Below are 20,017 nucleotides of genomic sequence, written 5' to 3'. Positions count from 1 at the left end.
TCCAGTGTTGAAGCATTCACAGCTTCTAGAGTCAGGTTGTTCCACTGATTAATTGTTCTAAATGTCAGGAAATTTTTCCTTAGTTCTAGATTGCTTCTCTCTTTGATTAGTTTCCATCTTTTGCTTCTTGTCCTGCCTTCAGGTGCTTTGGAGAATAGCTTGACTCCCTCTTCTTCATGGCAGCCCCTGAGATATTGGAGCACTGCTATCATGTCACCCCTCGTCCTTCTCTTCATTAAAGTAGACATACCCAATTCCAGCAACCTTTGCTTATATGTTTTAGCCTCCAGTTCCCTAATCATCTTTGTTGCTCTTCTCTGTACTCTGTACTCTTTCTAGAGTCTCAATATCTTTTTTTACGTCATGGTGACCAAAACTGGATGCACACTTGGTAAGTGTGGGCTTACCAAGGCATTGTAAAGTGGTACTAACACTTCACATGATCTTGATTCTATCCCTCTGTTAATGCAGCCTAGCACTGTGTTGGCTTTTTTGGTAGCTGCAGCACACTGCTGGCTCATATTTAAGTGATTGTCCACTAGGACTGCAAGATCCCTCTCACAGTTGCTACTATTGAGCAAGGTACCACCTATATTATACCTGTACATTTGGTTTTTCTTGCCTAAATGTATAACCTTACTTTTTTCACCATTGAATTTCATTTTGCTAGATAGCACCCAGTGTTCAAGTCTGCCCAGATGCTCCTGTATCTTAAGCCTATCTTCTGGAGTATTGGCTATTCCTTCCAGCTTTGTGTCATCTGCAAATTTGATGAGTTCCCCATCTATTTATGATGGTTTACTTCTGGCAAGAAATAGCTATTGTGGACAATGGATTCACTTAACAACCGCTGCAAAAAAGATCATTGAATCAGGCACATTCATGTGGTGACCAGTTAATAACTGGCATGAATCAACCTATAATTCTGGGATCAAATCCTCAAATTGAGGATTACCTGTACAACTCGTATAAACTGGAATGGTTACATAGTATTGTCAGAAATCAAATGAATGATTCATATCAACTGTATTTATTTTTTCTGATGGAAAGTTACTGGCTGATCATGAAAACTGGATTCAAGTAAAAGATATCAGTAGAAAGTGTAGGAACTTTAATTGTAACTTCAGTCCTAATTATTGGCATGAAAATCTGTATGCTGAGTCATATTAGTATGTAGTTAATTCCACGCATCCAATATAATGCAATATACTGTATTATTAACAAGTTCAGGACAGGAAGCAGCTTGGCAAAAAATCTTTCATTAAATGTAGAACTCACTTATTGCTTATTAATTCCTAGATTACACCACTGATGACTAGATACTACATCCTAAACCTCAAACTTGCCCTCCAGCATTTTATACAAATAGGAAAATTGTTTGTGGGAATTGTATTTTTCCTTGTAACTAGGTCAAGGGAAGATGATATAAGTATTAAGCATGTAACAAAATAAAAACCGAAGAAGACCTCAACAGTGGGGAGTAACTCTGGGAAAGAAAATAAAACATCTTGCAATAGAGAATTTTGAGGTAGTTTGCTGTTTGATTTTATTCTTTGTTTACTTCCATGCATGAACCACTAGGCTAGGGGTAGGCAACCTTGGCTCTGTTATGACTCGTGGACTTAAACTCCCAGAATTCCTGAGCCAGCTGGCTCAGGAATTCTGGGAGTTGAAGTCCACGAGTCATAAAAGAGCCAAGGTTGCCTACCACTGGTCTATTCAATCATCTCAAAATGCTGCCATCTTATTCTTATCAAACATAGACAAAGTGACATGGCTTAAAGGTTGCTCGTAGTTTGCATATTACCATTATTGATTAAAGTTTGCTCTTTTGGAACAGTCAAACACTGGTGTTGGAGAAGGAATGGAAGAACTTGGAAGTGGAGTAAAATGAGGGATCAGCCTAGACTCCCTTCATAGCTACAAGTGAATAAATTCTAACCTTCCCTTGAATTCCATTGACCCATATCTAACTTTAACCTGCTGCTGAGCATTAGTTGAGAATATTCCTGTGCATAGGCTTTTAGCAATAAATCAGCTTAATTGAACCTTCACATGTGGACCTGGTCTTTTACTCCTGACAATTGGTATGAAATTAATATGCATCTGGCTGTGCACACTTTTGTGTTTGATTTCTGGGTGGTTTCCTGTCTCTAAGGTCATTTTTTCCCCCTTTAAATTCTAAATGATCCAGCCAATTTTCCTCTCTTGCCAAGTTCTCTTGCTATCCAATAATGACAGAAAATCAATGCTAATTCTTGAGTTCAGAGGTTAAGTTGCAATCTCATTTTGCCATGCAGCTGGGAAAAGCTAACTTGGTTCATTCGGTGCTGTTTTACTGAATCACTTATTTAGAGTTGACTCCTCTCCTTTAAGCAGTAGAGTATGTACAAAAGTGTATCAGCAAAACCAGGAAGCTGCCCTCCTGGTAAGAAATTAAACATAAGATAGCCTGGAGTAGAACTGATATGGTCTTCTACCGATATTGCTGGCACGTACATAGTCATCACTTTGGGGTTTCAGCTATTGAATGAGGGATTTAAAATACACAATCATCCCTTTTTCATTTATTTATCTTGAAGCAGAGAAAAGAACCAGTTGTTTTCAAAAAAAAATTCTCAATAAAAAGTACTAACAGGGTTGTTACACAAGATTTTTAAAAAAAAAATCTAGAGAGGGAGGGAAATGTTATTACAATATCTGCTAGGTTATTAGTACTAGAACTGTTAGTGGCCACCAGTTTTTATGATCAACCAGTCTGAACTGGAATGATGGTGTCAGGATTAGTTCAAGAAAGATGTAAAAGATGTAAAAAGATATAAAAGAACTCAATTGGTTCTTTATTAGTTTACGCATAATCTTTCTTATGGGACACGATGCCTCAGCTGTTAATAGACTAGACTAGACTAGAGCAGAGCAGAGCAGAATAGAATAGAACAAAATAGAATAGAATAGAATAGAATAGAACACAACTTTATCGCAAAGTCCCTGATGCCTCAACACAATATAGCACAACCAACATAAACACTGCCATACATCAAGAATATCTCAGAAGCCACCCTACAACTACATGGAATCAGCATAGCACACAAGCCAATTAAAGCCCTTCAAAACAATCTAAGCAGACCAAAGCACCCAACAATCCCAGAATAAAAACAAGAAGTCATCTACAACATACAATGTAAGGACTGCAACAATCACTATGTAGAACAAACAGGCAGAAGACTGGCAAAACGCATTACAAACACCTACTAGCAATCAGAAGACACGATGAAAATTCTTTAATTTCACAACATATAGACAGATTTAACCATAGCTTCAATTGGGAAAATGTGACCATGCTAGACCAAGCCAAGTCCAAAAATTCCAGGGAATTTCTAGAAGCCTGGTATTCTGACAAATCATCCATCAATAGACTCATAGACATTAACAACATATATAGACTATGCAGAAGAGACTATCACCCAGCTCAAAAAGGAACAAAAAGACCCAAGCACCTCTCCACCAGCAATCAGCATCCAGATCAGCATAGATTAACCCCAAGATTAACATCAGACAATAATCAAGTAAACAATAGCCCAATCAAGAAACAGTCAAAGAAGCCAACAGCAAACAGCCCAATCAAAGAATATATAAGACCACGCCCACCAACACTGACAGGAAGGTCACTAGAATATAAACTGACAGAAAACAGCACTCCTTACTAGCACTGATGATTTTACCTTGTTGTTGTTAGTTGCAAAGTCATGTCCGACCCATCGCGACCCCATGGACAATGTTCCTCCAGGCCTTCCTGTCCTCTACCATCTTCTGGAGTCCATTTAAGCTCATGCCTACTGCTTCAGTGACTCCATCCAGCCACCTCATTCTCTGTCGTCCCCTTCTTCTATTGCCCTCAACCTTTCCCAACATTAGGCTCTTCTCCAGTGAGTCCTTCCTTCTCATTAGGTGGCCAAAGTATTTGAGTTTTAGCTTCAGGATCTGGCCTTCTAAACAGCAGTCAGAGTTGATCTCCTCTAGGACTGACTGGTTTGATCGCCTTGCAGTCCAAGGGACTCGCAGGAGTCTTCTCCAGCACCATAGTTCAAAGGCCTCAATTCTTTGGCGCTCAGCCTTTCTTATGGTACAACTTTCACAGCCATACATTGCAACTGGGAAGACCATAGCCTTGACTATGGCAGGGTGATGTCTCTGCTTTTTAGTGTGCTGTCTAGATTTGCCATGGCTTTCCTCCCTAGGAGCAAGCATCTTTTAATTTCTTGGCTGTAGTCCCTGTCTGCGGTGATCTTGGAGCCAAGGAAAATAAAATCTGTCATTACCTCCATTTCTTCCCCATCTATTTGCCAGGAATTGAAAGGGCTGGATGCCATGATCTTAGTTTTCTTAATATTAAGTTTCAACCCAACTTTTGCACTCTCCTTCACCCGCAACAAGATGCTCTTTAGTTCCTCTTCATTTTCTGCCATTAGAGTGGTATCATCTGCATATCTTAGATTTTTGATATTTCTCCCGGCAATCTTAATTCCAACTTTTGATTCATCTAGCCCTGCCTTTCTCATGATGTGCTCTGCATATAAGTTAAATAGGCAGGGTGACAATATACAGCCTTGCCGGACTCCTTTCCCAATTTTGAACCAATCAGTGGTTCTGTGTCCAGTTCTCACAGTTGCTTCTTGACCCACAGTCACTTCATTCTTTCTGGCACTACTAGTGCTAACCCTCTGCTCTTCCCCAGTAGCATATTGGACGCAATCTGACCTGAGGGACTCATCTTCCAGCATCATATCTTTTTGCCTTTTGGTACTGTCCATGGGGTTTTCATGGCAAAGATACTGGAGTGGGTTGCCATTTCCTTCTCCAGTGGATCACGTTCTGCTATGACCTGTCCGTCTTAGGTGGCCCTGCATGGCATAGCTCATAGCTACATTGAATTATGCAAGCCTCTTCACCACGACAAGGCAGTAATCCATGAAGGGGGATTTTACCTAGTTTGGGTAATAAAACATCTGCAAGAAAACAAGCAAGCTCAGAAAATACCAAGGACCCTTCATTTCAGTCCCGAGCTACAAATATTCTCTTTTATTAGAAATATGAATGTTACTATTTACAAAAGAAAAAAAAGAAAGTTGTTAAAGAAAAGTCTTTGAAAGATCTCAAGAATGAAGAGATGAAACAAGCTTATGCTGATTTACCAAAAGAAAAAAAAAGAAAAAAGAAATTGTGGATTGCAATGTAGAGATGGAAGTTAAAGTGGAAACACAAATGACAAGCCAAGATAATAACCTGGATATCAACTTCTTGATGGATTTACAAAAGAGATGGATAAAACCCTGAAGCAATTTCAGAGATTGGAGAAAGGAAGGAAAGATCAAAAGCTATGACAGCATTTGAATGGATCAAAGACTAAGTTGTTAGAAGCAAAGGATTGTAAAGCCAATTTATTTGGCTAGGGTTAAAACAAAATATAATTTGATGGACATTTTTGTTGTCAACTGGATTGAAGCACTAATGATTTATGAAGTTGCAGATGGATAAGGGATAAGCTATGGGAAGAAGAGCTACATGAATGCTAGTTTGTAAGGAGGGAAGAAATATTAAATTTGCTTCATTTGTGATGAAGATTAGAAGTCAATTCTTTAATTATTTCTTTTTTTTAATCTCTTCCTCTCTTTTCTTTCTTTCCTTGCAGTTTCTAGTCTTTTCATTTTTTTTCTTCAGAATTTGGGTTTATTATCTTTTATTATTTTTAAAACTTCCAATAAAGTTATTTTTTAAAAAACAAAAAAAAGGTGTGGGGGTTCTGTCAACCACCCAGAAGTTAATTGGAATTGGGAGATGTAGTTCTGGGGAAGGTATAAGGAAAGAGAAGATGATGACCAGTAACAAAATAAATGGACTCAGTGACAATGGTGATTGGTGCATCGTTGGAAGATCTGAAGATCCAATTTGGAGAAGATCCTTCTGGAGGTCTCTATCTGTGATCACTAAAAATTAAGACCAACTTGATGGCACATAATAATAAAGTGAAAGTCATCATGGGAGAAACATTACAGATATTTCTTATCAGCTCATCTCACTTTAAATACATTACTTAATGGAAAGCTCTGAAAAAGGAAAGCTATGAGTCATGAAGTTATCACACTGAAATGATAGCCCTTGTTAATATGCATTTATGAATCAGTTTTCAGGTAAAACAAATGACTGATGTGGTAATTATTACAAGCACAATTTCTTTTCTCTGGTGAGCAAAGTATGCATGCTTTCCCAACCATGTAGCAATCTAACACTTTATCTTATCCTTTTTTTAAAAAAAAACAACCACCATTGGTCCTAATGAAATTCCTGTGAATGGGATTAGAGTAGGTGTGTCAAAGTGCCAGCCTGTGGGCTGGATGCATCATGCTGAAACCGCGTCCACCCCATTGCCGGCTGTGAAAAAAAAGTTGCGATACATTGCGACATGTCATGTGACATTGCAAGTTTGACACCCCTGGATTAGAGGCTTCTGATCCAATGATGACAACAAAGGTTGGAAACCTGCAAATTCAACTAACAATCTATCAGGCTTTATTGTCTCCATTCAGGATAGGTTTGCAATATTCTAAAAACCCTAAGTAATTTAGCTTAGTTCTGAGCTGCATGGGATATATCACGTCTAAGTTGCTCCATGGAGGTCCTGATCCTATGCAGAAGGCCTTGCAGGGTCTACCTGTTAGTTCTCGAGAACAATGAAAATACTGTGGTTGATAAATCACATCCTTAACAACTTATGGTAGATAACCTGACAAAACTTATATTTTTATAGATAGTAATCTGCTGCTTATCCTCTAGAGATGGCCCATTGAAAGTATCAAAATCTGTGATATTAATTAAAATTCCATGGGAAGAGTTGTCTTCTCTCCAGACTGAATTGAATCTGGGAAGGATTCTGTAAAGAGGATACTGCAGTAAAAAAAAACAAAAAAACAGGACATTCGCAAATATCCTCTTGGCCAGCTCTTAACAAAAGTGCCGGAACACTACATTGCCTCTCATTTGAAACTCTCTTGGCTTTTAAAAGAAATTCCAACCATCACATTTTCTTTTGTGTAAATGCCCCACCTACCAAATCTCACCGGCACCTTTCTACCACACACTTGGGAGGGTGATAATCAGCTCCCAAAGCCTAGATCAGGGGTCTTCAAACTTGGCCTTTTTATGACTTGTGGACTTCAACTCCCAGAATTTGTCAGCCAGGCACGCTGGCTGAGGAATTCTGGGAGTCGATGTCCACAAGTCATAAAAGGGCCAGGTTTGAAGACCCCTGGCCTAGATCTATGCCTTCTTTTAGAACAAGAAGTAAAATATCCCCTTGGCTTGTCAGGGTTGAATGAGTAGTTTCTTTTCTGCTCTGCCTTTTAATTCCACTATACTCATGAAGCCATAGTTAGGTGTATGACCAGAAAGCCAACCAAAATGGTTTCCATAATAAGAAATGGGATAATTTCTGTCAGCTGCCCAGAGCCACCATGTGTGAAATGGGCAGACATATAGATTTTCTAAAGCAATCCATCCATCCATCAATAGGGAAGTTACTTAGTTGGCTGTCTCAATATCAAGTAGCATAAAAGTAGTTATATGCATTTCTATTGTATATTATGCTGTATATTGTGATAGGTATAGATATATTACAGCAGTGATAAAGACAAGAAATGAAACATATCTTCACACAAATAACTATTTGCACTGTGGTAATCTTTATTTCTCTTTCATAAAAAATAGATTACAAACATGTTAAAATAGGTAAGAAAATGGTAAGTGAGAACCTGTCCACCCTAGACAAGTTCAAATCACCAGGACAAGATGGGTTACACCCCAAGATTCTGAAGGAACTGACAGATGTGATCTCAGAACCACTGAACTATATCTTTAATAGATCCTGGAGTACTGGGGAACTAACTACCAGAGGACTGGAAAAGAGCTGATGTAGTTCCCACCTTTAAAAAAAGGGGGGGAAGTGGATCCAGGAAACTACAGACTTATCAGCCTGACTTCAATACCTGGGAAGATTCTTGAAAAGATAATCAAGCAACAAATCAGCGAACACCTAGAGCAGTGGTGAGATTCAAATATGTGAACAACCAGTTCTCTGTGTGGATGCCGCTTCTGGAAGTCCATTCTGGGCCTGGGCAACAAAAAATTAGCTACTGGTTCTGCTTAGATGCAAACTGGCTGAATCCCACCACTGACCTAGATCAAAACAAAGTCATTACCAAAAACCAACATGGGTTTGTCAAGAACAGATCATGCCAGACAAATCTAATTGCATTCTTTGACCAGGTGACAAAATTAGTGGACCAGAGGAATGCTGTGGATATAATTTACTTGGACTTCAATAAGGCATTTGATAAAGTAGACCACAACCTACTACTTGATAAGATAGAAAAATGTGGGTTAGACAGCATCACCACCAGATGTGTGGTCCTCAATGGAACTGCATCTACATGGAGGGAAGTGTGTAGAGGGATGCCTCAGAGCATTCTTCTGGGCTAGTGCTCTTCAACATCTTCATCAATGATTTGGATGAGGGGATAGATGGGGAACTCATCAAATTTGCAGGAATAGCCAACATTCCAGAAGATAGGTCCATCAGGGCAACCAGGTCTAGCCCAAATATGGGCAAACAGCTTCTGCTTTCGCCTTTCAGCCCCAATCTGGGAGCCTTCACAGGCAGTTGCATTCTGCGACAGACTATTTGTGTGTTAAATTTAAATTTACTGACAAAGAATTAAAGGGAGACTAGTATAGCTATTTAGAGCTATTTAGCTCTCATCAGCTAGCCATACCCTTCTGAGACTGGCCCGGTTTCGAATCTCAGAAGGATACGGCTAGCTGATGAGAGCTAAATAGATCGAAATAGCTTTACTAGTTTCAGTTTAGTTGTAACTTCAAACGGCCACTAAGCAACCAATCATAACTCAAGGACTACCTGTACCTCTTTAAATCCAGGTAACCTCATTTCTGAATGTCTTCATTGTTCAAATACTATTTGATCGCTGCTGGGGTTCTGTAATAATGCAATGAACTAAAAATACTCAATAGAGATGTTCTAAAATATGTACTTGCTAGTTGATGTTGCAGAACCACAGATGGTACATTAGAAATTATGAAGTTGTAAATCCTGCATTTCCCCAGTATAGCCCTACTGCTTTATTTTTAATTTTCAAAGACACAAAATATAATACAGCTGGAAATCCTCTAATACAAGGCGTGATGCATTTGAAATGTTCATGTTAATGCATTCATTTCAGAGAGCTATTCTGCAAGATTTCCAACTAAATCAAGCTTCTCATGCCAGTAGCCAATGTGAGTCATTGTTTATATATGTTTCAAATTTCTACTTATTAATCACATGATTGTTTATGTCACATGCACTGCAGCAATAGCAATTGAATAATTCTTTTCATGAGATGAGAAAGAGACTTTTGGAAAGTCTCTACCAAAAGCATTATTTCTTTTCCACCAGTTTGCTTCCTTCCTCAACAGTTAGTCCCAGTGACAGGACAGAAGGGATCATACCTGAAGTCCCTCATTTGCCTTAATGCTTCAGAGTTTCATGCCCTCACTCCTCCTGTTTAACATCTGCATTAAGCTGCTGGTTGACGTCATCTGTCGACTCACCAATAGCACTTAGATTTATATATATAGCTTCATAGTGTGTTACAGCCCTCTTTAAGCGGTTTACAGAGTCAGCATATTGCCTCCTCCCCAACAGTCTGGATCCTCATTTTACCAACCTCAGAAGGATGGAAGGCTGAGTCAACTTTGAGCCAGTCAGGATCGAACTGATGATAATTGGCAGAGTTAGCCTGCAATATTGCATTCTAACTATTGTGCCACCACAGCTCATGGAAAAATCATGTGCAATTGTATATCTTGAATTTGGACTGCTCAGGTGAAGCTATGACTAACCTTGTGTCTGGAGGGGGAGGACCAAACTTCAGCTCAATCCTGACAAGACTGAATAGCTGTGGCTATGCGTCAGGTGTTTTTCCCCCTCTTAGATAATGTTGCTGTACCCCTGTTTGAAACAAGTGCAAAACTTAAGGATCCTCCTGGACTCACAACTAGTGCTCAAAGAACAGGTGGAAGATATGGCCAGGATGATCTTTGTGCAAGTTATTATTATTATTACGGTAATATCATAGTTGGTTGCATAGTCAGGCAAATGTTTAGACTGGATTTGGCATTTTTGTCCACTGTTGAGTTCTTCCCAAGGACTTGAGATAGGCAGATATTGTTTGATAGTATTGAAGATATTGTCACAAGATGTAATCTGTTACAAGTAAAGCTGCCTTTTGCAATTGACTAGTGGTGATGATGTTCAAGTGGCACTTCAGATGTTTTGTAATTACATCCAACACATCTACTACTATGGGTATTAGCTTAATTATTATTATTATTATTTTGTTGATCAGAGGGATGTTTAGACTGGAATTGGCATTTTTACTCATTGACTAAGACCATCCTACGGACCTGGAATTGGCAGATGCTGTAATTTGAGGATGTTAAAGGTATTGTTGCAAGATGTAAACTGTTCCAGGTAAAGCTGCATTATTAATGATAATGATTATAAAAATTATATAATTAAAATAGAACATAGAACGTTAACCACTACTACATAAAATGGCCAGCATGGATGTTTCTTAACTTTTACTTGTTTGTTTCCAGTGTAATGCTTGTTAATTTGTTTATTTTGTTGTTGTTGTTGACATAAGGTGTGAAAAATGTTCTCTTTATTAGGTGACGGCACAACTAAATGACAGCAACAACAATGGTGATATAACAGCACTTTTAAAAAAGCATTTTAAAACAATACTAAGAATTGTATTGAAAAGAGCTGAGTAATAATCACCAAATGAATTAGATCTACAGTACCCAATATAATAATAATAATAATAATAATAATAATAATAATAATAATAATACAGTTCATTGATATTGTTGTACCAGGAGATGCCAGAGTCGAAGAAAAAGAACTGGAAAAAATTACAAAATACCGTGACCTGGCCATTGAAACTGCGCGATTATGGATGAAACATGTAACAGTGATACCCTTTGTCATCAGGGCACTGGGAACTATGGCCAAAAACTTTGCAAAATACATCAAGAAATTGCAGCTTCCAGCAATAACTCCAGCAAAGCTACAAAAAACTGCGCTACTCAGAACATCTTACATTTTAAGGAGATACCTGGTTGATACCTAGGATGCTGGCAGCAACCCATGTCAAACATTAGTGCCAGTCAATTTGAGTGTTCAGTTGACTGAGTTTCATGTTTTATGAATAATAACAATAACAATAACAACAACAATAACAATAATAATAATAATAATAATAATAATAATAATAATAATAATAATAATAATAATAATAATAGACCTTGGAAGGGACATTGGAGGTCATCTAGTCCAACCCCCTGCTCAAGCAGGAGACCCTATTCCATTTCAGACAAATGCCTGTTCAGTCTCTTCTTAAAAACCTCCAGTGTTGGAGCATTTACCACCTCTGGAGGCAGGTTGTTCCACTGGTTACTTGTTCTAACTGTCAGGAAGTTTCTCCTTAGTTCTAGGTTGCTTCTCTCCTTGATTAGTTTCCATCTGTTGCTTCTTGTCCTGCCTTCAGGCGCTTTGGAGAATAGCTTGACTCCCTGTTCTTTATGGCAGCCCCTGAGATATTGGAGCACTGCTATCATGTCACCCCTCCTCATAGGGGAAAGTATACCTGCGCATTTGATTTTTATTGCCTAAATGTAGACAGCACAGTCACTGTGTGATGCTTAAAAGATAATAGTGAGGATGTCAGCATGAGAAATGAGTTCCAGAGACAACTGCCCATAATTATTCCTTTCTAACCTCTGCAGTGAGGACATACAAGGAAGTTCAGATATGAAAGGTGGAAAAACCATGTAGCTGAATGACTCCATAAATGTGTATGTCCACACCATCAATGGCCCTTGTGATCCTTGTAAGAGCACAGGGCTATTTTTCTCTCGACACCATTCAGAGTAAAAGGGCCCATTTGCTAGGTTTACCAAAGATCCTTCCTATGTTCCATTATCCTTACAGGTAGTCCATGATTTATAACCACAGTTGGGTCCAGAATCTCCACTGCTAAGCAAGGCTGTTAAATGAGTTGTGCACAATTTTACAACGTTTTTCGCCATGGGTTTTTAAGCAAATCTGACTTCCCCCATTGACTTTTTTGTTGGAAGCCAGTTGAGAAGATTGCAAATGGTGATCACATGACTCCAGCAGGATGCTTCAATTGTCATAAATATATGCTAAGCAACTAAATTTTAATTATGTGACCTTGGGGATGCTGGCAAGTCACCTTTCTTTGGTTAAAATTTGTTTTTTTGCTTTGTTAATCTTAAATCCAGCTTTGGTGCCAAAAAAATCTTTTTTTTCATTAGTAGTACTGTCCGTTTCAATGGGCTTTTTTCAGTACTGTTGTCTCTTGGGTTGTTTGCTAAATGAATGGATGTAAATTGAAGCCTCTTGTACTTGATAAGGGCCTTATTTGAGCCATTCATTTCCTTATTTTCTGAAACCTATTGATAATATATTAAAAATATATGTGAATGGTTAAGATACACAGCATAATATGCATGCATAGTTGAACAAAACTTTGAAATGTTTCTTAGGCATCAGGAAGTTTACATAGTAATTCCATAGTAGGTAATTCCAGGACACAAGCACTATTTTAGCCAAACATCCATTTCAAAAATTAAAGATATCTCCCTATGCGGTCACTATAGGTTTATTAAGATTTGATGGTGCATAATCAGAGAATTAGTGTATAGAGAGAATTCAACAACATTTTGCTAACTGGTAAGTTTCACAAATTCTTTTTGTGACACAGTGGTCACAGTGAGTAAAATTAAGATGCAAATAAGGTAAAGGCACTAATCTCAGGGTGAGGCTAAAATGTCCCCTTTTTTGTAGATTTTTATGGACACTGGGATTTTTATTTGGTTTTTTTAAAAAAAAAATGCATTAAGCCTGTTTTGGCACTTCCATGATAGTTTCTGGCTATTTTCTACTTCAAAATATTGGCAAACTGATATTTAGTCAGGGAAATCTCTAGATTACAAAAAGGAAGCTAGGGAGCTGTCTGAGATAATAGGGCTTAGATTGCTCAATTTTTATAAATAAGGTGACTTCCTTCCTGTGTTGATCTGCCATTTTATCAAAGTGCAATGTCGATCAGAGTAGTCATTCACTCAGTGGAAGGCAATTTCCTTTCCAGAAGTAAATATAAAGATCACACCTCATAAAAAGAAAAAAGAAATTTCAGCAGCCTTTTGCATAATAGAGAAATTATGCTGTTTCCATTCTTCCAAAAAAAAGAAGAAGGAGGAGGTAGGCAGGCAGGCACGGCATCTAAAATGCTACTTTTGCTCTTTCTGATTTAATAGGTGTTTTGTTCAAGCATACAGCAATTCAGCCAGACTGACTCTTCTCTGAGTGCAATGAAAAATATGAAGCCTTGTAGCTTTTTTAAAACAAGTGCATCTTTCTTTCTTCTCCCCATTTTTTTTTGTTCTTCAATTGGTTGTGGTGTTTATTAAATTGAAACAATCTGAGATTACCTCGACTTCATTTTTCAAGAACTCATTTTGCTGGAGTCTTAGGGAAATGCCAAGCTATTCAAAATAGGTAGCAGTGAAATAAGATAAGATAGATAAGATAACCTTTATTGCCATTTTTACTGTGGTACACATTAAAAATGAAATTCTGTTGCCTACTCTCAAAAGAAAATATATATCTACTCATACACGTACACAACACACATATACACATGTTATATACATACATATATATATATATATATCTACACATATATATGTAGATATATATACTGTATCTACAAATGTGTGTGTGTGTATATATCTACGAAAACATATATATATATATATATATATATATATATATATATATATATATATATATATATATATATATATACTGTATATATCACTGTCCATTTGAATACATAGAATACACATTGAATGCAACAGTGTTTAGATAAGTGGGTGTGAGAAGTCAGCCCCCCCAGAGAAGGAAATATTTTGAAGGATATTTAAAAAAGCAAATATATTTCTCCAAAGGAATAATAGAGAAAATCATAAGATAGGATTTAGAATTTAGAATGTACAGTCTCTTGGTTTCCAGTCTGGTACCTTAACCAATATTCAGTGCCAAACTGGTTCTCCATTTCAGTATAAAAAATACTGGATTGGCAAATGCTATACAGTAAATAGTTTTTCCTTCTGAAAACACTTGCTGTGTTGGCTAATTTGAACTTAAAACACCTTCCTATTATCAAGACTATATAGGAAGCCCTAATCATTATTCCATTCATTTCATTTCATTCATATCAAATTGGTTTATTGATAACAAATATCTATAAAAACTAATAGAGTTTTTTAAATTTTAAAGGAATTCACAAGTTGTTCTAGTGTCTCAGATGCTGAAAAGCAGCTGCTGATACAAACAACATTGGATCCAACAATGTTGTGACTATAAATATTGCTAATGGGTTACATCTGGTAGATGAAATTTGTTTCTTAACACAGAGTATGTTAAAAATTCATCTTCATCATGACAAATAATTTTTAAAACAAAAAGAAAAATAAACAAATTAGCAGAGCATGATGTCTTTTCACAGCTGTAAATTAAATACCACTTGAAAAGGAATTTTTTTTCCTGGCTGCCAATCTTCTCCCATAGCACTTGAAAAAACAAACTTTAGAAAAAAGTTCAAAGAAATTCTTTTTTATTTTTAAATGAATCTGCCCCATTCAGTGACTGGCAATGTCCAGCTGGAATCTGGGACATATTTTCTACCGACTCTTTCAAAAGTCAGATTAAAAGCGATGCATAGGAAGCTTGTGAATGCCATGGTTGTGTAGCCTTGCAAAAGCCCGCATAATGGGCTCACGCACTGAGGAAATAATTTAGGGTTTGGCTCCTGCTACAGTTCTAAAATACATTCATTGGAAGGTGAAGTGCATTTTTCTTCTTTCATGTTGGGCCTGGACCACCATGCAGATAGCTAATTTCAACAGTGGTATTATTTTATTAAAACATGCTGGGGGAAAGTGTGACATCTATTGCTAATAGAAGCCACCAGCTTAAATCCCTCTGAAATGTGTTAAGGAGTTATTCCACTGTGCAGACCCAAACAAGTCTGGGGTCAGCTTTTCCTATCTTTGCATGAGAGCAACCTTAGAGGTGATGCAGCAAACACACAAGGACCTCCTGGCGGTTGGTTTCTATCCCTTTCCTACATAAATATGCTAAATAAATAAAAATGTGCTCTTGCTTATATAATTGCAGTGCAATTTGCTTAACAATAAATTAACTTCCGTAGACTGTACCTGTGCCTGAAGATTGAAAGATTGCTGTTATTGTTCCTTTATACAATAAGGTAAAGGTAAAGGTTCCCCCGCACATGCATGCTAGTCGTTTCCAACTCTAGGGGCCGGTGCTCATCTCCGTTTCAAAGCCGAAGAGCCAGCGCTTGTCCGAGGACGACTCCCATGGTCATGTGGCTGGCATGACTAGACGCCAAAGGCGCATGGAATGCTGTTACCTTCCCACCTTAGTGGTCCCTATTTTTCTACTTGCATTTTTATTTCGAACTGCTAGGTTGGCAGAAGCTGGGACGAGTAACAGTCACTCACTCTGTTACGCGGCACTCAGGATTCGACCCGCCAAACTACTGACCTTCTGATCGACAAGCTCAGCATCCTAACCCACTGAGCCACCACGTCCCTTCTTTATACAATAGGCAGTAGCAAGAATAAATGAGGGTAAAACTACACCTTTATTACCTTGATAAACATGTCTGACTTGGTGTTGGAAGGATTCTGATAGAAAGGGTTGGAGAGACGGCACTGAGCATATAATCTTGGAAGTTCAGACAGCTTTATGCTGGCAAGGTTATGCCGATCACGCTCTAGCTCTTCATCAAGTCACCAAGAAATATATGCATGTGAGAAAGAAGGTTGATTTTATGCTTGTTGATTTAGTGAAAGTGTATGCTAGTGAATAGCCTTGACGTAATGATTTTTTTTCTTGTCAAATATAGAGTTGAAGGTTGGTTGCTGAATGGGAGAAAAGTGGTATAGGATGGAGGGTGAAGCATGAGTGAGAATAAATGAAACATTTAATGAATGTGTCAGGGAGAGGAAAGAATCAGGCAATCTCCTTGGTCATTCTACACATTGGTGGGCAAATGTTCTAGTTTAGTTACCTAGAGAGAACCAATGAAAACTAATTCCCAAAACTGTCCAAAAGAGAGTGAATAGGTGCAGAGGATGGAGAAGAAAGAAAATCATGTTTGTAATTTGCTGATGGGACCTCCAGAAAGAGATTGGTTAAAAAACTGAAAGAAAAAAAAGGTAACATAAGACAGAGTAGAAGCCATGATGGCTTGCTAAGCTAGAGTGGCATGGATAGGCATAATAAATAATGATGGGATCAGTTATTAGCTCTACAGGTAGTCCTTACAACAGTATGTTTAGTGACTGTTCAAAGTTCAAAGAGTGACTTATCACCAGTTTCCACACTTACGAATGTTGTAGCATCTCCATGGTCATGTGTTCAAAATTCAGACATCTGGCAACTGATTCATATTTACAGTAGTGGCCAAAATTGTGGAAACCTTTTGGGAAAAGTGTATTTTTGAGGTTTGATGGCTAATAACACCACTTTTTTGTGTGGAGTAGTAGCATAAAATTATATAACAACGGAAAGATAATTTAATCAAGAATGTAATACAACATAGTTTGTTCAATTATCTGTACTGTACTCTGTGAAAAGTTATAGCCAAATAACCAGAAAAAGGAAGCACAACTTGCTTAGATTGATACCAGGTAGCTGTCCTTCATCTGATTGTAGCCAATGAGCATGAGTGTTTAGAGAGCCAATCAGGTGTCAGATTGTTTTGGCAATGAGCCAATCAGATCACAGTAGGATTCAGTTATTGATGACATGTATTGAAGCTGAGGGGAGGACATTTGTCAGTGTGTTATGTGATCGCTATCAAGTTGGTTAGGTTTTTTTTGTGCTCTTTCATTTAGTGAGCTTGTAAAACATAATAAAATTAAAGTAATCGTGCAAAGAGTTGACTGATTGCCCAGAAAGCGATGTAAAACAATATTATTAAAGTGAACAAGGCTACAATTATAAAGAAATTAGAAGAAAAATTGGTGGAAACTTAACCAAAGGTGGCATTTCTACTGCACACTTTTCCCAAAAGGTTTCCACAATTTTGGCCACTACTGGTTGCAGTGTCCTGGGGTCACGTGGTCTCCTTTTGCAACCTTCTGACAAGCAAAGTCAATGGGGAAGCCAGATTCACTTGATAGCAATTTGACTAATTTAACAGCTACAGGGATTCACTTAACAGCCATGGCAAGAAAGGTTGCAAAATGGGGCAAACTCACTTAACAAGTGTTTCACTTAGCAGCAGAAATCTTGGGCTCAGTTGTGGTCGTAAGTCAAGGACTACCTGTATTTTGTTTTCTTTCCTACTCAGCCCAGATGAAGGATGCTGGAATCTGTAGCCTATAGGATAGCCACCCCGTTTTTTGAAAAAAATATACTTTCTAAATGGTGCTTCAGTGGCTAAACTGTCCAACTAACTATTGCAATTTTGCAGCATTGGATGCTCCTACCACTTCTTTTGACTTCTTTTCAACTCTTGTTTTATGCATATGTTATGTGCACACAAACACACACAACATATAGGGAACGGTTGCTGGAATTGGGTATGTGTAGTTTAACGAAGAGAAGGGTGAGGGGTGACATGATAGCAGTGTTCCACTATCTCAGGGGCTGCCACAAAGAAGAGGGAGTCAAGCTATTCTCCAAAGCACCTGAAGTCAGGACAAGAAGCAATGGATGGAAACTAGTCAAGGAGAGAAGCAACCTAGAACTAAGGAGAAACTTAACCAGCGGAACAACCTGCCTCCAAAAGCTGTGAATGCTCCAACACTGGAAGTTATTAAGAAAAGACTGGACAGTCCTTTGTCTGAAATGGTATAGGGTTTCCTGCGTGAGCAGGGGGTTGGACTAGATGACCTCCAAGGTCCCTTCCAACTTTTTTTTATTATTATTATTATTATTATTATTATTATTATTATTATTATTATTATTATTATTATTATTATTATTATTACACATAGATTGTTATATCTTTTAACTTTTCCTAATTATGTTAGAATCTGATATATCCTGTGCTTTTTAATTGGGTCCACCTCACCCTCCTGTTGGGGCTTGGGATTTTAGACAGAATTCTTTGGCTTAGACCAAGTGGCAACTGCATCCAGTCTTGGTCACCACGATGTAAAAAAGATGTTGAGACTCTAGAAAGAGTACAGAGAAGAGCAACAAATTGCTAGAATTGGGTATGTCTAGTTTAATGAAGAGAAGGGTGAGGGGGGACATGATAGCAGTGTTCCAATATCTCAGGGGCTGCCACAAAGAAGAGGGAGTCAAGCTATTCTCCAAAGCACCTGAAGGCAGGACAAGAAGCAACAGATGGAAACTAATCGAGGAGAGAAGCAACCTAGAACTAAGGAGAAACTTCCTGACAATTAGAAAAATTAATCAATAGAACAACCTGCCTCCAGAAGTTGTGAATGCTCCAACACAGGAAGTTTTTAAGAAGAGACTAGTCAGCCATTTGTCTGAATTGGTATAGGGCACAGGTCTGCAACCCGCGGCTCTGGAACCACATGCGGCTCTTTCAGCCGTCTCCTGTGGCTCCCAGTCCTCTGCCATGTGCAGAACAAAAAAAAAATGTGGGACTAAAAAAGTTCAACCAATCAATTCAAATATGCAGGGTAGGTGCATATCTTGCCTTGGCTCCACTCTTCAGTCAAACCCTGTTCTGCACATGCGCGCATGTACACACATGCGCACACATTTTTTACGGCTCCCAGTTTTTCCTTTTGTGAGGGAACCGGTTCCGAGTGGCTCTTTCACTGTTTCAGGTTGCTGACCCCTGGTATAGGGTTTCCTGCCTGAAAGGGGGGGGTTGGACTAGATGACCTCCAAGGTCCCTTTCAACATTATTATTATTATTATTATTATTATTATTATTATTATTATTATTATTATTATTATTATTATTATTATTATTTAACAACCAAGTACAAAGGGATGGGGAGTGTTCAAGCAAATATAGCCATGTCAGTTCCTAAGAAAGCTTCCAAAATCCATCACAAATCACAAATTCTATTGACCCAATCATAATATTATGCAGAAAAAAATCCGATTGATGATGAAGTCATTAGTCTCAATTCTAAACTGGAACAGGGAAAGAGTTACCAGATTATTAAATTAACTTTTATTTGCTACTGGTAATGCTTCAGGTCAGAAATGTAAAATATATATTGATTCCCCCGTTCTTTTAATATCAGACCCAGCTGTTAGCCAGATCAGTCTCCTTCCTTGGGCAAAAACACGCTAGCTCCTTAATAGAGGAAAAGCAAAAGGAAAGCAAACAAATCTCCCATTTCATACATCAAGCGGGAGGTTAACTTCCAACCATGTGCTAGATTTTAAAACAGTCAGTGGAAGATAAATTGGTTAGTATTTAGAGCAGGGGTGTCAAACTCAATTTCATTGAGGGCCGCATCAGCATTGCGCTTGCCCTCAGGGGGCCGGGTGGGTGTGGCCAGGGTGGGCGTGGCCTACTGGGTGGGTGTGGCTAGAGTGCCTATGGCCTACTGGGTGGGCGTGGCCAGCTCTACATCGTTGGCATCAAGGGTGCCTATGGGGGCCTGGGCAGGAGTGGGACAGATCTGAGGGTCTCTGGAAGGAGGAGGGTCTCTGGGCCAGGGCCAAGGCAGTGGGGGCCGTTCCCTCACTGTTTCCAGGATGGCTTCGCGGGCCACATGAAACCACTTCGCGGGCCACATCTGGCCCCCGGGCCTTGTGTTTGACATGTCTGATTTAGAG

Source organism: Vipera berus (genome assembly GCF_964194415.1).
Source record: "Vipera berus genome assembly, chromosome: 2".
Lineage (NCBI taxonomy): Eukaryota > Metazoa > Chordata > Lepidosauria > Squamata > Viperidae > Vipera > Vipera berus.
This window is presented reverse-complemented; position numbering follows the sequence as displayed.